At 44.2% G+C, this 25,596-nt stretch overlaps 1 protein-coding gene across 2 annotated transcripts in view; it reads right to left on the minus strand.

The window, feature by feature from the left end:
- Positions 1 to 25,596, minus strand: part of LOC138582299 (ATP-dependent 6-phosphofructokinase, muscle type) — a 903,222-nt gene that overhangs the window by 366,970 nt on the left and 510,656 nt on the right. The gene's annotated exons all lie outside the window — the stretch shown is intronic.

The raw sequence follows: 25,596 nt of genomic DNA on the forward strand, positions 1-25,596 counted from the left end.
GCGTCTATCTATTTGTTGATGATCCCTGGATTAAAAGCGGCATTGATCTCTCAAAGAGGTAGGGGACATGCATAGATGTGGGTATGCTTATACAGATCAACCAAGGTGAGGCAGGGGAGTTTGAAAGATGTGCTAGTAGGCAATTCCTTGCAAAATGTTATGATACTATAATTGCTATCTTTTCTTTTAAATCTAAACTGTGTGACTGTACAATAGTCAGGAAATGATCACTCGTATTGAGGGAGAACAAATGGAAACAAAGCTTCCCCACTGCTCTTGACATGAAACTAGCTATCAATCCTAATATACTTGATATGAATGTATCCATAATTTTTCAAAAGGATGTACCTATTATTGTCCACTTGCATTCACTCATTAGTCGTGATCTGAGCTCTCTAACTATGGGCCTCATTACGATTTTGGCGGCAGCCATGCCACAATTGGCGGCATGGCTGCCGCCAAAATCAGGTCTGGGTCCGGGTTCCCAGAATGGGGACTTACCGGGCCATTCTGAGTTCGAAGGGCCCGGTAATTCCTCCCTCCAGGAACCCGGGCCCGGACCTTCCCCATTCCCATTTCAGCCCCATAGGGCTAAATGGGAATGGGGGAGGGAGCTAACAATGGGCCGATTACGACCGTTGTTAGCTCCCTTTTCCCCTTGCGGGACCCGCTCCGCACGTCTGGTGAAACAAGACGTGCGGAGCGGGTCCCGCGAGGGGACCTTGTAATGTGGCGGAATGGTGTTAACGGGTCTGCATCCTTTGCGGCAACTGTTAACCCATTCCGCCACTCTTGTAATGAGGCCCTATGTGTGATATACATTTAACAAATGCTCTCAGCCTGACTTTACAGCTAATCTGGGAGTGACTGCCTATCATTTTTTACATTAATTTGTCTATTAGTCTAGGCTAGAATTGGCCAGCACATTCTTTTATTTTTTTATTGTTTTGGCTGATTCAGATCAAACTCTCAATACACAAAACAATTTAATACATTTCATAAAAGTACAGATAAAAACTATTAGAAAAATATATATACATTTGGAAAGAGTTTAACATTTCTCTATAATCGTTAAAAATGGAAAGGATGTTAGAATATAAGACATGAATCAATAAACTATGGTCTTCATCAATAGATATTAAAACTGAGGAAGGGGTCTAGCGATTACTAGCTAGAAAGTGCGGTTAATTTCAAACATCTTATAAGAAGCTTATAAACAATGACTTCTTTGACAGACGCTGAAGTAAATATTTTTAACACAGCTTGAACAGTTCTTATTCTTATCTTGATTATATTGTACGAATCCTAGTCCCAGTCTCAGCAATAATAAGAAATTCATTATTGCCAATGTTAAAGGGATACGCCGGCCATTAAAGAGTTCTTTCCATAAAATGTCTGGGGTCATTATATTAATTTCTGCAAAATAATTTATTGAAATAACTACTGCGAAAAATGTATAGAAATTACTATTCCGTAAGTCCACCAAAGCAGGGCAATATATTAAAATGTGCTTTAAAGTTTCAGGAGTAGTTGGCCAGATGTTAAATCGAAATTGCATGAACATTGTTCGGCAAACTGCTGACAGAAATTTCAGTAATTGGGGTTCTGTCACATTCATGGATTTCAGATTAAAGTTACCATTTTTAAAGCAATCATATTTTTGTATCCTATCCCAAGTATTCCACCGGTCATAAGCCCAAAGCTTTTGTTTGGCTTTGTTTATATTTGTCCATAATATGTCTTTACCCATATCTGCGCTGGTCATGAAACCCAGGGCTGTCTGAATCCATGGCTTGGATTTTCTATCAGCCTTCAAAATAGATGCTTTAGCGATAATTGATAGCAAAAAATCTGTGTTTGGTGCAAGTAGACATTTCCTGTAAAGGGATATTATTTTCCAAATTACGGTTATGTTAAGGGATAATAGCCCTAACTCATGTCTAATGAGTTCCAAAGGCGTCGATAATGGTAGCCTGAGGATCTTCTTCCAGAAGGCTTCTTAGAGATGTGTCCAATATTTTGTCCCTTTATATTGCCTAGCTTCGGATTCAAAGGTAATTATAGGGATTACTGGTACAAATGAGAATTTGCCAGGTTTTCTATGCATTATACAGGCTTGTGAAATAGCCGTCTGAATTTTATTTCGGAGGGTTGGATGACATGGTAAGGTAAGTCAAGTGGGCTACTGTTGGTATTTAATCCTAGATAGATGTATTGATCAGCAATAATTCAAGATTTGCTATTAAGCATCCACTTAAATTTTCTCTTGTGCTTGTTGTTATAGCAAGCTACCACTTTAGTTTTTTTCTAAGTTAAACGAGAGGTAGTTACTTGTAGCGTACCTTTCTAAAGCTATAAGTCATTTTTGTAGCCAGCATGGAGTTTTAGATATCAACACGAGATTGTCGGCCTACAACAGCCGGGATATTAGAGAGCAGCCTATTTTGGAGAGCCGGAAGCTACTGTTTTTAGGGATTTACCAATATAAGATACAAAAAAGTTAAATAGGGTTGCTGCTAATATGCAACCCTGTGTTAGTCCCCTATTAGTTTGAACTGGTCTGGTTAATTGTCCTTCTTGAGTTACACAAACTTGTATTGTAGCTTCAGAATAGAATTGTTTGACCAATATTAAAATGTATTGTGGGCATGTCGCATTCTCTGATCTATCGAAGAGAAGATACTTTGAGATAGAATCAAAAGCTGTTTGAAAATCAATAACAGCCATGTATATTGATTGGCCTGTGGTTTGTCCTCTAGTTTTAATTAGTGATAAGGCCAATTAATTGATTAAGGTTCCTAAACCAGGTACGAAGCCTGTTTGACATTTGTCTGCAAGTTGGTTATTATTAACCCATTTGGTAAAATCTTTTAATACAAGTCGGGTGAATATCTTTCCTGGAACATCTAGAAGAGCTATAGGACGGTCATTTTGTGGAAGTTCCCGGTCTCCTTTTTTCAAAACTGGTATTATTGATTTTTCCATGATGGTGGTATTCGTTGGTTTTGTAATACCTGTCTGGACGGGCTTTCATCATGGCGTTACTAAGGGCATCTGGGCCAGGTGCACGTGACACGCTCAGTTTAGTTATCTGAGTGTGAATGTCCTCTCTATCAAATAAAAGAACATTTTTAGGGTCTCTTGTCATATTGTGAAGAACATCATTTTTTCGTCAACACCCATAGAGTTCCTCATAATAATTCATCTAAAATTTAACCGCAGTCAACCACTGATTGTCAGGTGTTTTGCATCGTGTCTAGTGTGAATTTTAAACTGCATTTGGTTCTCACTCAGGCCCGCTTCTGAACGCATGCCGAGGCATGTGACATATATCTCTCCTAGTACATTCACCTGTACTGGCATCTGACCACAAGCTGGACCAAATGTTTAATACCGTACCTTGCCTGTTGCAAATACTGTGCTATTTTGCCAATAGATGATTATTATTCCTAATTTCTAATGTTCGATCTAACATATCCGCTCAGATTTGTGCCCCTCACCTACATTCAACCTTGCTCTGCCCTGGGCCATTGCGTATCACTGCACAACCCCTGCCTAAGCTTAGCACCCCAGTCTATCCACACTGGTACCATATGTGCACTATGAACGTCACCACCCACAGGAGACTAAACCTATTGTGTGCCCTACTGGTAATAGGCCAACTGGCCACAGCTGCAGGTTACATCCCCTTAAACGTACAATACCAAACCATGGCAAACTTATTTGCACCAATAGTGGGTACCAAACCTACACCATTCTTGCCCCTGTTAAAGCCTAACCATGTGATAATCAAACCCACCAGATTTTTACCCGCTCTAATTATAAATACCAAAGCCCCTAAACCGGTACACAATAGTTGCCTGTCCCAAGATCATCGGCCTCCTACCATCACCAACTCAACCATAACCTACCTACCTTGCCCCGTTAAAGTGAGAAACCTCAGACTCTGCGCAAGATTAACCAGACTCCATGAGCCACAATCCAGAACAACACACAAATCATGTCCCACTTTAGGGAAATACCCTTGAGCTAAAATGAACTTTAGTAATAAAAATAATGCCACACCTTCTACTCATACATCCAAGACTAGCGATTACACCACAAAAAAACTACGCCAGGTCAAACCTTCCTCTATCTTACCGATCCAACTAGCTAGCCAGGACAAACTATCCACCAATCTTCCTAACAACAACAATACTGCCAACATTAAGGGTGCTCTACTCAACGCCAGATCTTTGGTGGCACATGCAATTGAGATAGCTGATTTGATCCGGGCAGAAGATTACGACTTCCTAGCAATTACAGAGTCATGGTTACATGCAGCTGCAGGCCCTGCCCTCCTACTTGCAGTACCTGGCAATTGTACCATTCTTAGAGCAGACAGAATTGACGCCGGGTGGTGATGGGGTGATAGCAATCATTGCAAAGTCTAACCTCGCAATGAGACTAGCCCCATCACCACCAGTCAAATCCTGCAAACTACTCACGATTAAACTGCCCATCTCTGACTCCCGACCTCTTACAGCACATATTATTTACAGACCCCAAGGCCCTATTGGCGCATTTGAGGAGGATATCTTCATAATACTATCCGACAACACCAAGGCCTCCTCACAAATATAACTGCTCAGGGATCTCAACCTTGGCTTCAACAACCCCAATGATCAACAAGCCCTAACGATAGCCAACATGCTATCCGAACATGGCTTTATCCAAAGAGTGACCCTGCCCACTGGATTGGGTGGCAGATTTAAACTGCAATGCCTCCATAACCTCTATCACTCCGCAACTTTGGACTGATCATTTCCTCCTGTCCTTCACCTTGGCAGCTAATACCCCTACCACGAAGATGAATTCCATTGCCCCTCCTATCCTCACTAGGAATAAAAGGAACATTACAGTGGACAAGATTTTACCACTTGTAATCCCCACCCTCACCCAGCCTCAACCGACCCTGACACATTAGTAGAGGAGTATAATGCCACTATGTCAAAAGCTTTAGACCTTATCGCCCCTCTAAAGTTGCGGAAAAGCAAACCCAGAGCTCACCTGAACTCCTGGTTTACTCCCCAACTCAAAGCACTGAGAACCGAAAAGAGAAAACTTGAACTCCTTTGGGTCTCCTTTGGGAAAATAAAACCAACCTTATCAATATCTCTGCCCAATACAAAAAAGAAATCATATGGACTAAACAAGAGACTTATAACAACAGGATTCACCAAGCCAGTTCTAACACCAAGGAGCTTTTTGCGATCCTAAGGGAGATGGAAGCTCCCATACCGCCCGCAGTCAGCTGCCTGAAAGATAAACTCTGGTGTACTAACATTCAGAATGCCCTTTCAAGCAAAATTGCCCTCCTCCAGAACAAGATTGGTGACAAAAGAGTGAACCTACCCAACCCTACCTCTCACGCCAGTACTTCAACGCAATCTACCAAACTGCCTCAACGTTTCAGATTCACACGAGTCTCCATCCTTGAGGTAGGAAAAATCATCTCATCCCACAAACCCTCAAACTGTCAGGGAGAAAGCTGCCCAGCACAACTCATCAAAGATGCCGCGAGAGACCTGGCACCTTTCATTGCTAAATTAATCAATGCCTTCTTCTCATCCGGCGCCATCCCTAATAATCTAAATGAGTCCTGGGTTCTACCCCTCCTAAAAAAAATCTCTAGACCCATCCATTCACACCAATTGCAGGCCTATTACTACAGTACCATTCCTTCTTAAGATGTTAGACAGAGTAGCCTACCTTCCAAATACAGAAGCATCTAGAGACTAATCACCTCCTGGGAGTCCGCCAATCTGGTTTTAGGCCTCTACATGGTACTGAAACAGTAGTGATTGATCTCAAAACCCAGATCGATGAACTTAAAGACAAATGGAAAATAGCTCTGCTACTCCTCCTTGATCTTTCAGCTGCCTTCGATCTGGCGGACCATAAAGTGCTATGTAAACACCTCGATTCAGCTGCTCATTTTTCACAGGAACCCATTGCATGGATCCAATCCTTTTTGAACAAGACCATTAGAGTCTTCCCGCCTTCAGCGGCTGCCCATCCAATCCCGATTACCTGTGGCATGCTGCAGGGCTCCTACGTCTCGCCAACAACGTACAACATATTTACAAAGCCATTGTTCGATGATCTGGACCATCTGGGTGTCACCTACACTAATTATGCAGATGACACCCAGATCCTCAAACCTCTCACCGGGGACTATGATGAGGACACTGCCCTTGTAAATAAAATTGATCTAATCATTCAAGCATGGATGGCCGCCCACGGCCTATGTTTGGATGATGATAAAACTGAGATCCTTTTACTTGGAACCACAGTTAACCTGAACAAACTCAACTCCAAATACACCTCATTCAACATAGGCGGTAACCACATTAAAGTGGTTAAAGAGGTTAAAACTCTAGGCTTTTACCTCGACTCAACTCTCACACTTGGCAAACAGGTCATTGCTATGGCCTCAACCACAGCATACACCTGCGGGGTGATCAGAGCTTGCAAACCATTTCTATCTAAGGACAGCTGCACTACCCTAGCAAGAGCCCTTATTCGCTCCAAGCTGGACTATTGTAATGCCTTGTACTTGGGTGCAAATAAGCATATTATTAATAAAATCCAAATCCTCCAAAATAATGCCCTCAGGTCTGCACAGGGCATACTAAGGAGAGACCATATATCAGAGCTGAGGAAACAGAACAAATGGCTATCCATAAAAGACAACATTCTGCTCCAAACTGTCTCACTGCCTCAATAACGCTGCCCCACTCTACTTCTCTGAGAGAATCCTCAGAAAAGTCTCAGAACGCCCTACCAGGACAGCTAACTCCTTCTGTTTGGTAGTTCCTAGATTTAAACTTAAAAAAGCCGGGGGAGCAGCTTCCCTGTCATGGTGACGCAGCATTGGAACCCCCTCCCCACACTACTGAGAGCGGACCAAAACTTCCAAAAATATAGGCATAATACTCTAAACTGGCTTATAGCCAATGATCACTGATCCACCCTATTGCCTGACCCTGCTATACCACATTGTATATAACTGCACATGTATATATTTACTGTAATTACCTGTACTCTATTGAGTCCTTTGTATGTATTTAAACATGTTTACCTTTGTAATTGCTTGTATACCCTGATGTTATCATTGAAACTCATGCCTAAAGTATGCTTGTAACTTCCTGATGCTGCGCCCAGATACCCTCGTGTTTGGTTCACTGTCTAAATAAATAAACAAACAAACAAACAAGATGCCTCTTGTACTGCATTGATAAGATACAGGGTTTGGGTATTATTGAGGGTACAGTTAAAGATGGCCCAGGTGTGTGCACTATTTTTAGAGGCGATTTCTCTGAGCATGGTTACACTATCATTCTGTACCATTAGGGCTTGATGGGATTTCCGCCAGTTGTGATATTGCGTTATTAGGTTATGAATTTTGTATGTTCTGATGTCCAATGCAAGCCTACTATTGTTTTATGCTGTTGTTTTTTTTTCCTTTCGATTGGCCAGCTATTCTTGCCATGAGTGTGTATCTAACATTCTTGACATGAATTCACGTATTATCATGGCTTGAATGTGTTCAACATCTGTGATATCAGTTTACCCACTATTCATGATTTGGTTTTAAACATTTTGATTGACATGCATTAATCACCGTAATAGCATTTCTGATGATTGTATCTGCTTAGATTCATATGCTGTGCATATAGTCCGACATCTAGTGTAAATTGCGGAGTATTGCATGTTTATCTTGAAGATCGAAAGGGGACGTTGACATGGGGGTGACTGTAACACTATCCGTAACGTGACGTGTAGTGTACCCAAAATCCCTCACACATCGAGGTCCCTCTGGTTGTGTTTATTCTGCCGCAAGGGAGCCTTATAGTCAGAGTGAGCGAGTACAGAAGAGAGAAGGTGTAAGAGGTCTATGTTATTTCTACTCCACGAGGGGAGGAAAGGAGAGGGCATGTGAATCTAAGCAGATACAATCATCAGAAATGCTATTACGGTGATGCTTGGGAATCTGCTTAGAATAACATGCTGTGCATAGACTAGCAAACAGTATCCAGAGATGGCGGTGGGGTGTTTGAAGGAACAGTAGCAAAGAGATGTCTTAGCACTGCTTGTCCCACCTGAGAATCAGACCTAGAGTGTGTATCTAGGCAGTAGTGTTGTTCTCCAGGTTGCTGATTTGCAAATGGAATCACGAGGAACATTTGCAATTAATGCTATGGTAGTCCATGTGCCCCGAGAAGAGTGTGCTCTAGGCATGAAGGGTAGATCTCTTTTGGAAAGAGTGTAACACAGGGTGATGCAGTTTACGATCCACTTGGAGATAGCTGATTTGGAGACAGGGTCCCCTGCTCTACCAGCTGCCACTGAGCCAGAGAACTAGTTTGTTTTTCTTAGTGGCTTTGTCTTTTCCAGATGGTAGATAACGGCTCTCCTTACATCCAGTGTGTAGAGGCTTCTTTCTGCAACGTAAGTGGGGTTCTGGAAAAAGGTGGGTATTTCTATGGACTGGTTTACATAGAACTTTGAGATAAATTTAGGGGCAAAGCGAGGGTGTGTGCACAAAACCACCTTGTCTTTGTGAATCGTGATGAATGGGTCCTGAACTGAAAGGGCCTGCAGTTCACTAACTCTCCTTATAGAGGTGATCGCCACCAGGAAGGCGGTCTTGTAGGTGAGTGCTTTGAGGCTAGCCTTGTGCCTTGGTTTAAAGGGAGGCCTCATTGGTCTGGTAAGAACAACATACAGGTCCCACCAAGGAGCTGGGTTGGAAATAGGGGGATGAAGTCTCTTTACCGCTTCCATAAAGATTTTAATTACAGGAATTTTCCACCATGAGACATTGCTCTGGGATGTGGTGTACGCCGCGGCTAAGTAGACTTAAAGAGAATTAAAAACTAGTCCTGAATCTAACAGGTGAGTTAGGTAAAGGACGATATTTTTAGGTGAGCATTCAATAGGATTGATGCCCTTGCCATTACACCAGATGACAAAGCGCTTTCATTTGCTGGAGTAGCAATGCCTGGTGTTATGTTTCCTTGCCTCTTTGAGTATGTCCACGCACCATTGAGGGAGTTGGAGGTGCCCGAACTCTATGACCTCAGGAGCCAGGATGCTAAGTTGAGAGTTTGGGAGCATGGATGTAGTGTTTACCCCTGGTCTTGAGACATGTTGTAAGGGCACATCAGCTTCCTCAGAGAGATGGGAGAAACAAGGCTGGCTGCCCCACATAGGGGCCACCAGATTCATCCTGACTGGCTCTTAGTGCATCTTGTGCACTATTCTGTTGAGCAGGGGAATTGGGTGGGAAAAGCATAGACACATTTGGAGAGCTCTGCAGGTACATGGAGGCATAATCCGGGCTTTGGGTTTCTCCAGAGTGAAGAATAAGTCGATCTCTGGGAAACCCCATTCTGCAAAGATGTTGAGTAAAATGTCCTGCTGTAACCGCCACTCGTGCTTTACAGGTAGGGGGACGTCTCTGTTGAGTACGTCCGCCAGAAGATTGAGTTCCCGTGGAACATGTTGTGAAAGGAGGAACATTTTGTGTTCGAGAACCCCGCTTCCATATGTTCTGGGACAGTTTGGACAGCCCTAGACAGCGAGTGCCCCCTTGTTTGTTTAAATAATACATGGCCGTAGTACTGTCCGTGAGGACTAGAATTGTCTTCCCTTGGAGGAAGGCCTTCAGGGCCTTGAACACTGCTAGCATTTCCAACAGGTTGATGTGATTGGATGCTACCACTGGGGACCACACACTGTGCGCTGTCTGTTGAAGGAGGTGAGCCCCCACCCGTCAGAGATGAGTCTGTGGTGAGAGTGGCTTCTACTGCGGGGGTGGTGAAGGTTTTCCCCTGCAGAAGGTTTTTCCCTTGACCACCACTGCAGAGACTGAACAAGGGCTGTCGGGACAACCACTAGATCGGCCCACTGGCCGCTGGCCTGACACCATTGGTTCGAGAGCCACTCTTGCATGTGGCGCATGCCCAGACGAGCGTGAGGTACTACGTAGACGCAGGGAGCCATCATTCCCAACAGTTGCATGGCTTAGCGTTCGGTCACCTGGTAACTGGCTACAAAGTGAAAGATCTGGAACAGCATGTTTTGAACCCTCTCATTGGAGGGAAAGACAAGGCCGTCTTTGGTCCGGATTAGAGCCCCAGAAACTATTTAACTTGATTGGGGTCCATACAGGATTTTTTCTCATTGATAGAGAAACCTAGGTTGAAGAGGAGATCTACTGTCTTCTGGGTATTTGTTTGGCATGTTCCGTACAAATCCCCTGTTATGAGCCAGTCGTCAAGGTAAGGATAGACTGGGATGGATTGCCTGTGCAGGTAAGCAGCTAGTACCACCAGTACCTTTGTGAATACACGTGGTGCTGAGGCAATGCCGAAGGGGAGAACCTTGAACTGATAGTGGGTGTCCTCTATCACGAACCAGAGGTACTTTCTGTGCACTGGCAACATTGAAATATGAAAGTATGCATCTTTCATGTCCAATGTGGCCATGTAATCACTCTGCTGCAGCAGTGGGATTACCTCCTGCAGTGTTGTCATGCTGAATTTTTGAGATTTGACATAAAAGTTCGCCGGGCGCAGGTCTAAAACAGGGTGCATGGTGAGATCCCTTTTGGGTACAAGGAAGTACACTGAATAAATACCCTTGTTTATCTGGAGAATGGGGACGATTTCTATAGTGTCCTTTTCCAGCAGGACCTGAACTTCTTCCAGCAAGATGTGCAGGTGTTCTGGTGAGAGGCGTCTGCTTCTCGGTGGGTGGTATCGAGGCCGGTGAAACTTAATAGAGTAGCCGTGGGCAAAGGTCTTTAGTACCCACAGGTCTGATGTGATCCCCTCCCAGGCGTGGATGAATGATGACAAGTGACCCCCGACTGGGGAAGTGTGGAAGGGGACCCGAACCGGTGAGTCACTTTGCGGTCGAGGCCGGGGAGCCTCTAGAAGTAGAGTTCCTGCCTCTAACCTTGCCCCTACGAGGGCCGCTTTGTTGGTATTGGTGGCTACCAGATGAGACTTGGTCGGATGACCAGGGGGTATTTCCTGAGCTTTATTGTCCTTGGGGAGGGCGGGAAAAAGGTTGGCCTCGAAAGGGCCGGCGTGAGTTAGAGCCTTCATGTTGGTGGAAGGGTTTAGCCTTGATCTGGCTAAGTAACCTTAGTGTTTTGTGGGTTTTTTTGCCGTCTCCAGGGCGTCATCAACAGCCTTCCCAAAAAGGTTGGAGTCCTCTGCTGGTTTGTTGATCGGAGAGGCCCGAGTTTCCGGTTTAAAGCTGGAGTTCTTATACCAGGCGTGTCTTTTAAGTAATGTCCTCTGGGCTAGGGTGTGTCCAGCAGTCTCAGCAGAGTCCAGAGTGATATGTTATGGGTGACTTGTCTGCCTTCAGCCACGAACGCCAGGTGGGCTCTGGAACATCTTGAAGACCCTCCTGAATTAGGCCCCATTGGACATCACTGTAACTTGCCAGGAGAGTGGTATTTTTTGCGATCCTTGTGGAGTAGGCCGCAGAGGCGGTGACCCATTTACCCAGGGCATAAAGCTTTTTACAGTCTTTGTCCGGAGGGGCTTCTGACGAAGACAGTGCAACCCCGCCCTCTTCCGAGTGGTAGTGACCACCAAGGAATCTGGTATAGCATAACCCCATATATAGAGTGGGTCGGAAAGGTGATGGGCGGAATCCGTGTGAGAGACGGGGACAGCAAGGAAGGGGCCCGGGGCCCCTTTATAGAGTTTAGTAGGGAAATGGCTTGACTAGCCAGAGCCTTCTCCTTGAGAATATCCTCCACGAAGTCCGAGTCTGAAGCTGCCTCATGTGTTGCAATTCGGAAATGATCGGCTGCTCTTTTTAAAATAGTGTTAAACAACATCTGGTCGTCAACAGGTGACAAATCCCTCTGTGGAGGCTCCACTGAGAGGTTGATGGCTTCCAAATTGGAGCCATGGCTGCCGACGGATTCCTCGTCATCCGAAGCGACCGCGCCAACAGTGGAAAGGCTTTCGGCCTTCATAGCGTATGCTGCCCACCGCTTAGTCCGCCTGTCTTTCAACGTTTTCGGTCAAAAGAGCTTCCAGGCCTTGCATGAGCACTCGTTGTGGTCTCTAGGAAGACACTGATTGCAGCGGCGATGGGTGTACTTCCAAGGAAACTTGCTGCTACACGACGGGCAACATTTAAAGGGTGTCCTCTCCATAGCAGAGGGTAGTAGCAGCCAGACCAAGAAGAGAAAGAGAGGGGTAAAGGAAATACATTCTTAGAGATTAATAAACCCAGTGCCCCACTCTCCCTACTGTAAGGACCTGGCCGCAGGGTCGAGGCCACACGGTCGACATTTGCCGAGCAGTTGAACAGTCGCCGAGAAGTTGTAGATGTCGTCAGTGGCAGGAAACCCACAAGACAGTCGCCGAGAAGATTAGTCGGGAGACTACACGCCTTTAGGTCGTGGGGACAAAGTTAGCAATATTAAACTCTTTGGAGCTCTGCATAGGGGACCACTAAGTTGGCGGAAAAAAACTATCCGAGGGACCTTAACGCATGTGAGATTTTTGGTACACTACACGTCACCTTAGGGATAGTGTTACAGTCACGCCCTTGTCGATGTCCCCTTTCGATCTTCGAAATAAAGATGCAATACTCCGCGATTTCCACTAGATGTCGGACTATATGCACAACATGTGAATCTAAGCAGATATACAAGAATCAGAAACATTTTTACATGAATTTGCTACTATTTCACTCTAAGCAAAAGTAATACATTAAGGAAAGTATGGGATTAATATGGGACTTGAAAGCCACAAATGAGAACCAGGGTTGCAGAGGTTTGAGAAGTGCTGCCACAGGAGCTGACTGAGCCATATAATCCTTTTGTGCACCCCACGTTGACTGTAATGTGCTCCAACAACGGGTGCCTTTTCCGACTTCTATGGTTTATGTATTGCATAGAAGGTGCCACTACCTTGCATAAGAAAAACCACTGCAATTCTTCCACTTGAAGGTCAGCAGTCTAAGACCCTAAAGGCTTAATAATATCTGCTATTTTTTAAATGCGCTTGGACGATGTTATAGATTATATTACCAAATGGAGTACTGACAGTCACGATCATTACTCGGACATCTCCCGACTCATCATGGTTGTTACTACATATGAAGGCTGACTGCCTTCCCATACAGACCAACAAATGCCAGTAATGTTTAGATCCTGCCCACCCCTGTTCCCACCCTCGAGCTCATGTTGGCCAAATGAGTAATTTGGCAGCACAGAGCCATTACGTTTACACACTCTGCTGCCAAACATCCGTCATTTACACTGCAGGGTACAAAATGTAAAGGGCAAAGGGCAGCGTACAAGCATGGACACCGCCTTTTACTCTTCATGTATGCACTCCGCAGTGCAAAGTGAGTAAATGCTGCCCGGAATGCTTACATGGGGGGCAGCATTTACTTTTGTTTGTGAGCCCCGCTCGCCATGCTTGCATAGCAATCGGCGCTCACAAATGAAATAAAACCTTCCCCGACATGCAAGTACATCGGTGAGGGTTTCATTTCAACAGGGAAAACTGCTTGTCATGCAGGCATGGTAAGCAGGCATGCCAGTGTAAGGAAGGCATGGTATCAACAGTAAGCAGAAACAAGTGACCTCAGTTCAAGGGCGTTTATTGCACTTCAAAAAGGGTTTGAAAACGCCTATCTAATCCTAAATCTAAAGACTGGAGCAAGCTACGACCATCAAATACTATACTAAAAAACCTATTGCCAATCCTTACCTCTAAATACAAATATTGTAGGAAACTATGTTATGTAACAGAAAGAAGTGTTCAAGAAATGATGCGTCAGGATATGTAGGCCATTGGCCTCACTTCCCCACAGTCTCTGGCTTCTCTAGCACGACGGTACAGTTCAAACATTAGCATCAGGGCCTTCCATAGCCAAGTCTCTTTGCCTTTCAACATCTGTTCTTTCAGAGAGCCTGATGCGACAAACAAACAATAAGTTCCTTTGCTCTTGGGATTTCACACATACTCAATTTCTCAGGTGATTCACTATTCACCTCGGATCCCCCTCAGCTGGGCTCAGATCCCCTTTAACACAATGCTCGTAGGATTTTCATATATACAATTTCTCAGGTGATTCACGGTTCACGCCGGATCCCCCTCAGACAGGCTCGGATCTGTTTCAACACAATGTTCAATCAGTCTCTGTAGGGCGGGCTCGGACCAATGTTAATTCACTTTAACACAAATTTGCATTAACCTAAAGCTTTCAATTGATCTCCCTCGTTCGAGCTCGGACCAACTTTTATCTACTTTTTCATCAACTTTCTTGGCAGTATCAACACCAAAAACTTTCGATTGTGCACACGATTTTGCCTGACCTGTTGCAGGACCAATTTGATTCACAATCATTTGCCACTCTTTCGCTTTGCCACCTCTCATTTGGATACCTTGTAGAGGACTGTACCATGCTAGCAGGCGATTCTCCCCACCTTTGTTATCAAAGTGGGAGGGCCCCAAGTACCTGCGACACACAATGCAGTATTCTTCAGCCTTGTTTCCTGGTCTTATGCTTTCTCAAGGTTTTGTGAAAGTAACGGTTCCTTGTCGAAAAAAAGGTCAATGCCTTTCTCCTCATTTTAAACGGCCACCTTGGGACTGCTGCTTCCTCGTGCGTTTGTATTGCTCAAAGTGTGCTCTCATGCTCTGCCTTTTATCCGTGTGGGGAAGTGTAATGGGATTGCAGTGCTAGAACTGCTGTATAGGAATAGCCAGGAAATGGGAACTGCCACAAGGTGCATTATGGGACATGCAGTTTGTAAAAGTAAATACAAAAGTTCCAAAGCCTTGTAAACGGAAAGTAAACACAATAATATGAATAGGTGTTGTCCAGGGAGTATTACGGAAACAATTGAGTCCCAAATAGTCCACGATGGGTGCCAATTGGTGCGCCAGTGGCACAATCGTGACAGTTATGTTCATTCATCTCATTCCCATTGGCTTGATTTTAATTTGTTATGTTATCGATATATATCAACTGTCATCAGTGTCAATTGGGATCGAATTGCATCCTTCGCGGATCGTGTTTATAAGCATGTTTCCTTTTGATGCACGATAGTACATTCAAGGGACGAGTAACATGTTCTGATTTTCATCACATCAATTCATTGTTTATGAAAGTTATCCTATAATACAGACGGCCACGCTACACTGGTTTTTCTGCAGTGACCAAACCATAGTTTGCATAGAAGAATGTATGGTATAATTCCTTCTTTCTCACGTTTTTATGCAAAGTAATTTTCGAATCATTTTGACCTTTTTTTTGTGCAGAATTTCCAACAATGCCTGCATGTACGATTTTCGGTTGCCCTTCTAAGACCCATGACAAATCTGAAGGCACTTCAATGCATGTATTCCCGAAGAATATAGATCGAATAAGAGAATAGGTCAGATATTGTGGCTATGCGCCGGCAGAGCTTGAAAGTAGAGTCAAAGAAGTCTTGCGGGACACGAGGGGTGATCGATTCTGCATCCGCAGCCTGCACTTTACCCCAAATATGTACGACCAATCCAAATACACAAAGAAGAATCGACTCAAAATGACTCGTAAATTGCTCCCAAATGTAATTCCGATACTATTCGTTCACAGGCCGCCTCAGGTGAGTAACGGTTCCGGATTTAGCTGTAGCACTCGGGGTAGTGAACAGGTAACTAAATGGACTGATTGGTGTTTAGGTGTAAATGTCCCTTATAATGTTTTTCATATTTACAAGATTGTATTGCTTTTTAAATATATACCATTTTGCTAAACATCTGTACTTGGTTTTAGGAGCATCATAGAAAACAATTTATGGGCACAGATAACTATGCTATAGTGCCCTTTGAAATAAGCATAATGTTTTCGTGATCTGTCTACTAACATGGCAATTTTAAAGATTAGCATTTCTAAATCAAATCAAATTTTCCCTTTACAACTCCATGACTATGCACTGAATATGAAGGAGCAAGATTCAGCATCCATGTCTTGCCCGGAGTCAACAACAACCTTGATCGCGTATCATGTAGTTTTACATAGCTATTCAGTTCCAGAATTCTTTTAAGCATGGAATTTGAGATAATATGATCATATTTACCTATCGTGTCACTCGTTTACACAATGTTTCATTCGTGGTTTGTTATTGATATGTACCAATGTCTGCGTCACATTGTGTGTGTTCAATTTCAATGTTTTCATCCATACTAAAACAAATACTGTGTTACAGGGAGATGCTGCAGCTTTGGCTTCAATTACATCATCCCTCGTAGTTGATCCAGAGCCAGATGTATTACTGACAGTTCCCTCGAATGAGATAATATGGTCATATTTACATATTGTGTCGTTTGTTTACACAATGTTTCAGTCGTGGATTTTTTATAGATATGTACCATTGTCTGTGTCACATTGTGTGTGTTAAATTTCACATTTTTTCATCCTTACTAAAACAAGTACTGTGATACAGGGAGATGCTGAAGCTTCAACAACAAGTACATCATCCCTCGTAGTTGATCCAGAGACAGAGGTATGCGTACTGACAGTTCCCTCGAATGAAAGAAAGTCGGTCCTAGATCTGATACTGATTAGACAGTGACAAAATTAGAAACAAGCAGTTTTTGCTTGAGTGCAACATTTCGAACAGTGAACTTCGCACAGTCAACTTTGATCGAGTAAACTCGCCATCAATCAGGTGAAATTCAAAATATATATTTTGACTAAATGACGTACACGATGCACAAGTTTATCTGGGAAAGCCATGTGTGCGAAGGAATACTTTTGATTTCTAATACAAATGACTTATTTTTAATGGATACTTTTTTCTGGGGATGTATACACGATCGGGATATAGAAGAGGAGGCACGTGGATCCGAGTCAGTGGACCAGCTTGCTGGTGCAGTCGTTACAGTGAAGAAGAAGGTTTCACAGAAAAGCAAGAAAGATACAGTAAGTTACAAACAATTTCATTTACAAACAGTGTTTTGTGCTAGTGCCTTCAAAACATGCTTTTTTAAAAATCTAAGTTGTCCAATACTGTATGTTGGATTTACATTGAACATGTTTTTCCAACCTGTCTTCTACTTGCCCGATGGTGTAAGAACTATGCAGACACAGACATCGACAGAAATGAGAGATGCTGCTTGCCAAACTGATTTCACCAGGGAGAAACTATTATTTGAGGCGCAGTGTTTTCAAATCAATAAGCAGACTTGAGATGCTTTTGCCCAATGGCCAGAAAATGAATTTAATGTGACCGGCGACGCCAGCAAAGTGTTTTTGGACCATTGCTACAATGCGACTGCTCTACCAGATGAAGATGAAACTGAATGTATTGAAGATGCTTTTGAATTAGTCGCATACCACTTGACACAATCGACACCCGCCAAAAAAGGGCCACCCAAAAATCAATTGATATTGATGATTTCTCTAATTCTTGTTCAAGTAACAGACGCTGAAATGACAGAGACTGAAGCATCAATACAATTGACCGCGGAACCAGACAAAGATGTCGACTACAGTATGTCCAGTTTGGCTGATATGTCAACCACAGTTCAGTCAGAAACAACATTAATGCAGGATGATAGTCTAATAAAGGAGTCCAAATACATAGTATTCAACAGCAGCTTGATGGAGATTATAATGATGCTGAAATGTGTGCATTCAGTTAGAGGGGAAATATGTGGGAAGCCATTGTTGAATGTGACTCGTCTATCACAAGGCAGTAACCTCAAAATACATGCCACCTGTGAAATGCTCCATGAAAAATGTTCATGGTGCGCTCAACCAATACTGGGGAAACTGCCAGCTGGCAATCTACTGTGTGCAGCAGCTTCACTTTTCAGTGGCTCTAGTTTCATTAAGTTGTCCAGTTTCTGTCAATTTGTGGGACTCCATTTCCTTTCTAAAACGCAGTACTACAAATATCAATATCTATTCCCTGCCATTAGTGAAGCTTGGAAAATTGAACAATTGTCTATTCAAAGTACATTCCCCAAAAAACGGTTCAGACTAGCTGGCGATGGACAGTGTGACGGCCCCGGATTTTCAGCAAAGTACTGCACATACCACTTTCAGGACATGGAAAGTAAAAATATTGTGAGTTTGGTGGTCGTGTAGGTGTCTGAATGTAAATCCTCAGTGGCCCTAGAGAAACTTGGTTTTATAAAATCACTGGAAGATCTACAATCGAGGGGGGATGCAAATCGACCTCATACCCACGGACAGACATGTTTCAATAGCCAAGACAATGAGAGAGCAGTTTCCAAATATTCACCATCAATTTGATGTATGGCACGTTGCCAAATCCATCAATAAATAAATCTCAGCTGCAGGGAGAAAAAAGGTTTGGAAAGTATTTCACAGTGGTCTGAGTCTTTCAGCAACCATCTTTGGTGGAGCTCCAAAACTTGTGAAGGGTCTGTGGAAATTCTATTAGAAAAATGGCAGTCACTAATGCACCACTGTTCCAACGTTCACTCTTGGACAGAAAAACAACATTTCCACCAATGTGAACATGGCCCTTTGTCGCCGGAGCAGGAACGGAAGAAGAAGTGGTTGATTCCATCTTCACCTCTACACAAAGCCCTTGAGAAGATTCTGATTGATAAAACTCTATCAAGAGATCTGAAGGGACTCACAGAATTCTGTCACATGGGAGATTTGGAGGTGTTCCACAATATGTGCCTAAAGTACAGGCCAAAGAGATTGCATCTCAGCATAGAAGGGATGAAATATAGGACATTACTAGCAGTATTAGCACATAACGAGAATGTATGCCGTGAACAATCGAGGTCTGCAGGAAACTTTGGGATGCTTCGTTACACTATGGCCTTTACAAAAAGAAGCAAAAAATGGGTGGTGAAGCCAGTATATGAGATAATGGAATTCAATTTTGTAAAAGATCTTATTATTAATGTCTTGGAGAGGCATAATCACGGAATTGCGCGCGATTTTGTTCCGAGTACACATACATTGCCACAAAACGTTGCCAACGTGCCCTGTCCACCTAAAGCAGAGCTCGTGGATCAGTTCACTTCCCGGTTCAAATGATTACCATCTGCTTTTTTGATCAACAATGTTTTAATGAAGTGTCCAAATAAAGCATCCAATTTGTCTTTTGAAATATATCCTCTTTGTCCATTTCTTTTTCACCTAGTACCTTTTTTTATGAATGCCATACAATGTAATGCTGTGCTTTCACAGTTCACAGTTAACAGTTAACAGTTTTGTCGATCTACTGTGGGACCTTCACTGATCATGGGAGGGCCAGATGGATAGCAGTGTGAAAGACTTTGGGGTTCGGCAGTTGCCTTACCATACAGTTGCCCAAATAGCTGATTAACTACTCGTCCCACAAAAGGGATGAGCCCTAGGTTACAGAAGATACTCGGCACACAGGAACTACTGACTGTGAACAAAAACAGTGCATCAAAGTGCGTTGTTGGTGAGAAATAGAAGCACTCTGACCAATATATTCATGGGGGCATGTGTTGAGAGTCGTTGCTAATGTAAGGAAGGGGTGGGTCGGTTGAGCCCCCGGCCAACATACATTATACGCGAAAGTGGCATTCTGATCTTGCACTCGTGGGGGGTGCCTCCTTTGCCCATCTGCTGCCATGGGGAAGGAGGCCCTGACGTAAGCAGAGTTGGGCTATTGCTAGACACACTTTGACTCCATTTTGTGTACCCTTGACTCCAATTTTGGACTACGGCGCATTCTGTCATTGTGAAGTTTCCCCTTCCCCTCAGCAGCGCCATGAACAGCGAGCAATGACAGCCCCCACATTTTTCCTCCTGTGCCTGTGCTACACAATTCCAGTTCTCATGGATGCGGTGAGACAAGATGCTGCAAACTAAGAATTTATCCTCATTCTGAGTGAAGGTCACCAGCTTTGAATTTTTGCTTGCAAGCTGAGAAAGCCCTCGCATCGCACACAATATAAGGTTCAATTGTTTTTTGACCTTGAGAGAAAGGGACCATTCCGAAAGGAATTGAATTAAAGGAGGGGTGTAATAACGTAAGATATGATAAAGTTCACCATTCCTAAACTGGACTAAGGTACATGTAAGTTCAGTTTATGAAAAATCGTTGATCCGAACAGAGTCTGCGTTACGGTCTGCGTTACACCAACAGAATGGAAATGCCGAATCTAATGTAAGTTTGACCTTCGACGATTTTATACCCAAACAAGTCAACTTATCATTAGCTGACCGTTATTGCTGGGTTACATTGGACTTGTTTGTTCTGTGTGGCATATTGCAATGAAACGCAAGTACAACCTTTGTGTGTACTGGTCTTTCTACCAGGCACATGGGCAGTCCAGCATCGAGATGCATGTAGACCACCACTCGGTTCCCCCAGGTTCAACGCTAATATTTCATTAAAATGCCATTGATGTGTTCCTCAAATTGTAGCGACAGCTTCTGCATCCCGTTTAGAGCTGAACATACTCCATAGCACTAAACTCCAAATCAAATTGCGGAGTACTTTCCACGTTGTTTTCTCTGTGTTCACATTGTTTCACGTCTGTGCTAATGGTTAGTTTTAACACAATGCCGAATTAATGGGTAAAATGATAAATTGTAATATAGATCGGCTACTGAGAGACATTTCTGTTATGTTTTCCAAACAGGTACATCCTGCCATTCTGCGATTGTCATCGATTCCAGATACCAACTGATGGCTTTTTCAACCGGCAGCTGCAGACACACGTCAATAGCTGGATATCAATGACTCTTTTTTGGGATGATCGCCAAGGGCCGATATGCCCTTATGCAGTACCAGCGATTAGGAGCAACATAACATCATTTATGGTGGTCTAGCGCCAAGTTGATGCACAAGCCTTGTGATTCACCGTGCGATCAAAGCGCTTCTTTTACCCAAAACAAACACCTTGTGTACCCAAAAGGAACACTGCGTGACTCACGATAAACATTTGTGGACCGAGAAAAAATAAAAAATGACCCATTTCATTGAATATGGCAATCGCTGGATGTTCTCGGAGAAATAAAAGTACTTTACAAATTGTACAGTCTTGCTATTTCATTTTAAAGTACAGTTTTATATTCCGAATTGTGACGCGCTGTGTTGTGAGACGATGTGTGTTGATTTTCGGGTTCTGCGTCACGTCACGTAGGTGATGACTGGGCACGTTTGGCTAGGCGCTGCCCAGTAACATCATGGAGAAAGGCGAAGAATATCACTAGGTATGGTGATGTCAGCCTCAGGGGCGGGGATATGATTTAGTGATGCCAGGGCAGTCCTGCTTGGGTGATGCGGCAACAGATCAGATTTTCACAAAATGGCCGCGCCCTACTGCCTAATTTCGCATGTGTACAAAAGTGGAAAACTATAGGTAAGGTGCATAGGAAATGTTTGTGCGATCAATCAACGTATGCTTGAAAACACATGCCCGAACCCTCAGGACAATAATATTTCTGAGCGCACTATTCCTTTAAGATGTTTGACTTCTTTAAAACCTGATCCGGTTGAGATAATTGTCTAATTTTGTAGCTCAAATCTTTTTTTCATGCTAGTACTGTAACGTCAAACCAATAATTATGGATTTTCTGAAAATTAACTTGAGAATTAGGACTGTCTATAAACATCCCTCTCAATAGTATTTGGCCCTGTGCAACAAAGTAATGAGGAAATGGGAACCTTTCTGCCTGTTGTGACAAATCAGAGCCCCCCCCTATGAGGCTAGGAAGGTGAGACCACTGTGCAACACCCTCCCTATCGGTCGAAGCAAGTGGGACCTCACCGGGAGAGACACCCCATAGGAGACTAGGAGACATAGGAGACAATGACTACCGTTCCTGTGAGGAACTCTCTAATCCACTCCATGTGATGGCATATATGGGACTATCTAATACACAAAATAATTGCAAATTCCAAGACTTGGCTGAAGAGAAAGTTAATGTATGCCCTTACCCGGATGAAAGTGAAGCTGTATCTTTAAACACAAATCTCCACGCCTACTGAACAAAAGAAAGAGAGAGAGAGACAGAGAGAGAGAGAGAGAGAGAGAGAGAGAGAGAGAGAGAGAGAGAGATATGCAGACACAGGCAGAGGAGCCACCTGGAAGCAGAACAACTGAAGGAGGTGGGGCTGAAGCAAGCCACGAAGCCTGAAAAGATCAGAACTGTTCAGAACATGAGAAGGAAACGCTGGCAACCCGGTGTATGCCAGAAACGAGAAACCAAGATGGATAGAGTGGCAGGTTGCCCATCCAGTGACGCTGACACCACCCCTGGGAAAAAGCAGCAAACGGTCCGCGTATCCACAGAGGTATCAGAATGCCACGGGAGAGTCGCAAGAAGTGGACGCCTTGGTAAAGTGAGCCGACAGAAACACAGAAGGACGGAGAAGGTCCCAAGCATCTACGGCCCCAGAGATGTACCCTTTCAATATTGAAGGTTACGGGGAGAACAAAAAGACCGGAAGTCGAAAGGGACTCGTTATATATTCAGAGAGACTTGTCCCAGTAGAAGTGACGAAAACTTGAAAACAAAGTTGATGAAGTTGAACTGCATTAATGTGAGCAAGAGAATTATAGGAACCTCAAAGAGGGAGAGCAACAGAATTTGTGTATCACTACCCTGCGAAGAGGGGAAAGAACCTGTTATCCCAGAAGTAAAGATGGGAGCATAACAGAGAGGGAAAACTATGAACTAAAGGCCAGAGAAGCCCATGGAACAAACAATCTCAAACAACTTTGACTCCCTTTGGCAGGTCACAAAGTTCCAAATAATAGGGCTGGCGGAATGACTCCCTTTGCCAGGTCACAAAGTTCCAAATAATATTTACTTCATGGGCGAGGAGAATGCCTCCCTTTTCCTGGCGTTCCAAAGTTCCAAACAATAGGCCTGGAGGAATGACTCTCTTCCCCAGGTCCAAAAGTTCCAAATAATAGGCCTGGCGGAATGACTGCCTTCTGCAGGTCACAAAGGTCCCAAACAATATTCTAAGTGGGCCAGGAGAATGACTCCTTTTTCCTGGTGGTTGACCTATCTCACAAAGACCTAGGGGAATGACTCCCTTCCCCAGGCCTGTTGAACCTTCCTCTCAGTCTGCGTTACCAGGAGAATGACTCCCTTATCATAATCATAACTCAATCTCTTACAACTCTGTTCCATTGGTCTTCTCATTAGGTATCACACTTACAACACCTAACTCTGAGTGTTATGGGGGTCCGCGACACTGGTATCTCTCTTCTTAGTTGATTTGGCTCACTTAGTCCACTTCCCTGCCAAGTACTGCCACAAGAATGAGGACTTGTGTTACTCTCTTGGTTTGGGTCCCCCACCCTTGTTTGTCTTCGTCTTTGGTTTGGCCCACTTGGTTCACTTCCCTGCCAAGTACTGCCACGAGGAAGATGGCTCGTAGTTGGTCTCTTGGTTTGGGTCCCCGACCATTGTTTCTCTTCTTTGGTTTGGCCCATTTGGTTCACTTCCCTGCCAAGTACTGCCATGAGGAAGATGACTTGTAGGACTCTCTTGGTTTGGGTCCCCAACCCTAGTTTTTCTCTATGTCTCCTTGGCTGCCTCGTTTGTCAAGTACTGACATTAGCACAATAGTCCTGCTCCTTATATTTGTACAGGGTTTCTGCCTCCTGTACCTGCTAGCCCCTACCGGTCCCCGCACCTCTCCCGTTATCTTCTGTGTTCCTGGGATGCGATGCCAGTTCTTTCTGGGGTCTTTCTCATACTCTGTGCACTGCGCTGTCATCTCTGTGTCTCGGTACCTTCACCTCGAGTATCCGCTGCCCGACCCTTTGAGCAACGGTATAGACACTGTCTCTTGAGATCACGTCACCATCTGCCAGCCTCCCTTTATTGTCTGGATGCTGTAAGGCAAAGGAGTCCTGTTGTCCTCTTCACTCCGGGAAAGGTCTGCTCTCGGTTCCATTCTAGCCTTCTGTGCATCTCCTTCATGCTTTCTGGGTTTCACAGTCTCTCGTCCTGGTTGGCTGTGACTCCCTGATAGGCAGTGCTTCTTTGGTTCTTATAGTGTAAGCAGAACCACGCCTCCCCGGAAGTCTATACCTCTGCAGTTCCTTCTTGGTATTGCTCTTCATTGTTCCTATGTCCCACCTGGTCCCAGTATTTGGATGACCTATGTTCCTGATGTTCTTCTTCGTCTCAGTACTTTCCAGGACTTTGAGGTAGTCTACTTTGCAACAGCACGTGTGTCTAGTGTCTACAAAGAGGTTAGTAGAAGAAGGAGAGGCTGGAGTGTGTGGGGCTGGGATGTTCTAAGCGGGCTATACCCTAGATGGTCGCTCTTCTCCCTGGGGGGTAGAGGGTGAAGTCCCTCCCCATAAGATCCTCCCTTGCATTATACCACCCCCCGGGGGACTACCGGGAAGCAGCCTCACCTCCCTGGTCTCATGGAAAACGGCTCCCCCTTGGGGAGAAGTGACGACATGTAGCGAATCGTCACATTATCCAGAAAGCAAAAATCCCACCGGAAAGTACACTCTACAAGATTACTCAGAACCCTTTGGCAAAGATCGAAGGATTCAACAAAGGTCAAGGAAAGCCCACACTAAAGAGGAGAAAAAAGCTAACAGTCCCATGAGGGAACTACATGAATTGATAGAGAATAATGAGAGAATATCTCCGAAATGCAAATTAGCAAGAACTCTAAAGAAAAAAAAGACAGGTGCAAAACCCAACCATCAGGAGAAGTGAGCCATTCTCCTGAGCTTAGTTGGTTAAAAGCCCTGTGTACTGTCTTTAGTTCCAGGTGCCAAGGGTAAGTGTGCCTCTTCCCCTGCGCTCCGGTGCCCCTTTTGGCCTATGTGTTTTTACCTTTCTTTGCATTTTTGGTGCTCTTCTGCACCATCGCACAGCCCCTGAGCCCCCAGCCCAGCCAGTTTTTGTACTCCCCCCTCCTCCGGCCTCCTATCCGTCCTACCACCCATGATTGGGCCACTCACCTAGGCAAACATACTGGTAGGGTCCAGGCCCCTTGCAACGGACTCCGTGCACCATCTTTAGTTCCAGGTTGTCGCCTTGGGGAAGGGAACCCTGAGGCCATTTCAGAACTGTGTTGCCTTCTTGGGGAAATGAACCCTGAGACCCTTTCTGAACTGTGTTGTCTTCTTGGGGAAGGGAACTCCTAGATCCTTGTTGAACTGTGTTGTCATTTTGGGGAAGTGAGCCCCAAGACTTTATGGAAACTTGTGGAAGGGTAGCTGGAAAGTAAGCCAAGAGCCAGAAGAAGCTCAGAACTTTATTTTTGGAACAATACTTATTTTGCTGTTGATATCCCTAAACATTGTTTAACTTTAGTTGTGAGGGCAAGTATAGGTTTTGGACACAGAAAGAATTTTAAGTTGAACTTACTGACTTGGTCTATCCTTAGTTTCTTTAGGTAGGGAAATCCCACCTTAGCAAAGGGCAATCTAGGCCTTACACCATCCTGACATCAAAGTTAATAAAAGTATTTTGTTTGAACCTTTCCTACGGGGAATTGCATATTTGTGCTGACTGGCACCTACTACAGCCACACCCAATGGCCTATATGCT

This window comes from Ambystoma mexicanum, chromosome 3q (genome assembly GCF_040938575.1).
Source record: "Ambystoma mexicanum isolate Mex_15411 chromosome 3q, UKY_AmexF1_1, whole genome shotgun sequence".
In the NCBI taxonomy this organism is placed as follows: Eukaryota; Metazoa; Chordata; class Amphibia; order Caudata; family Ambystomatidae; genus Ambystoma; species Ambystoma mexicanum.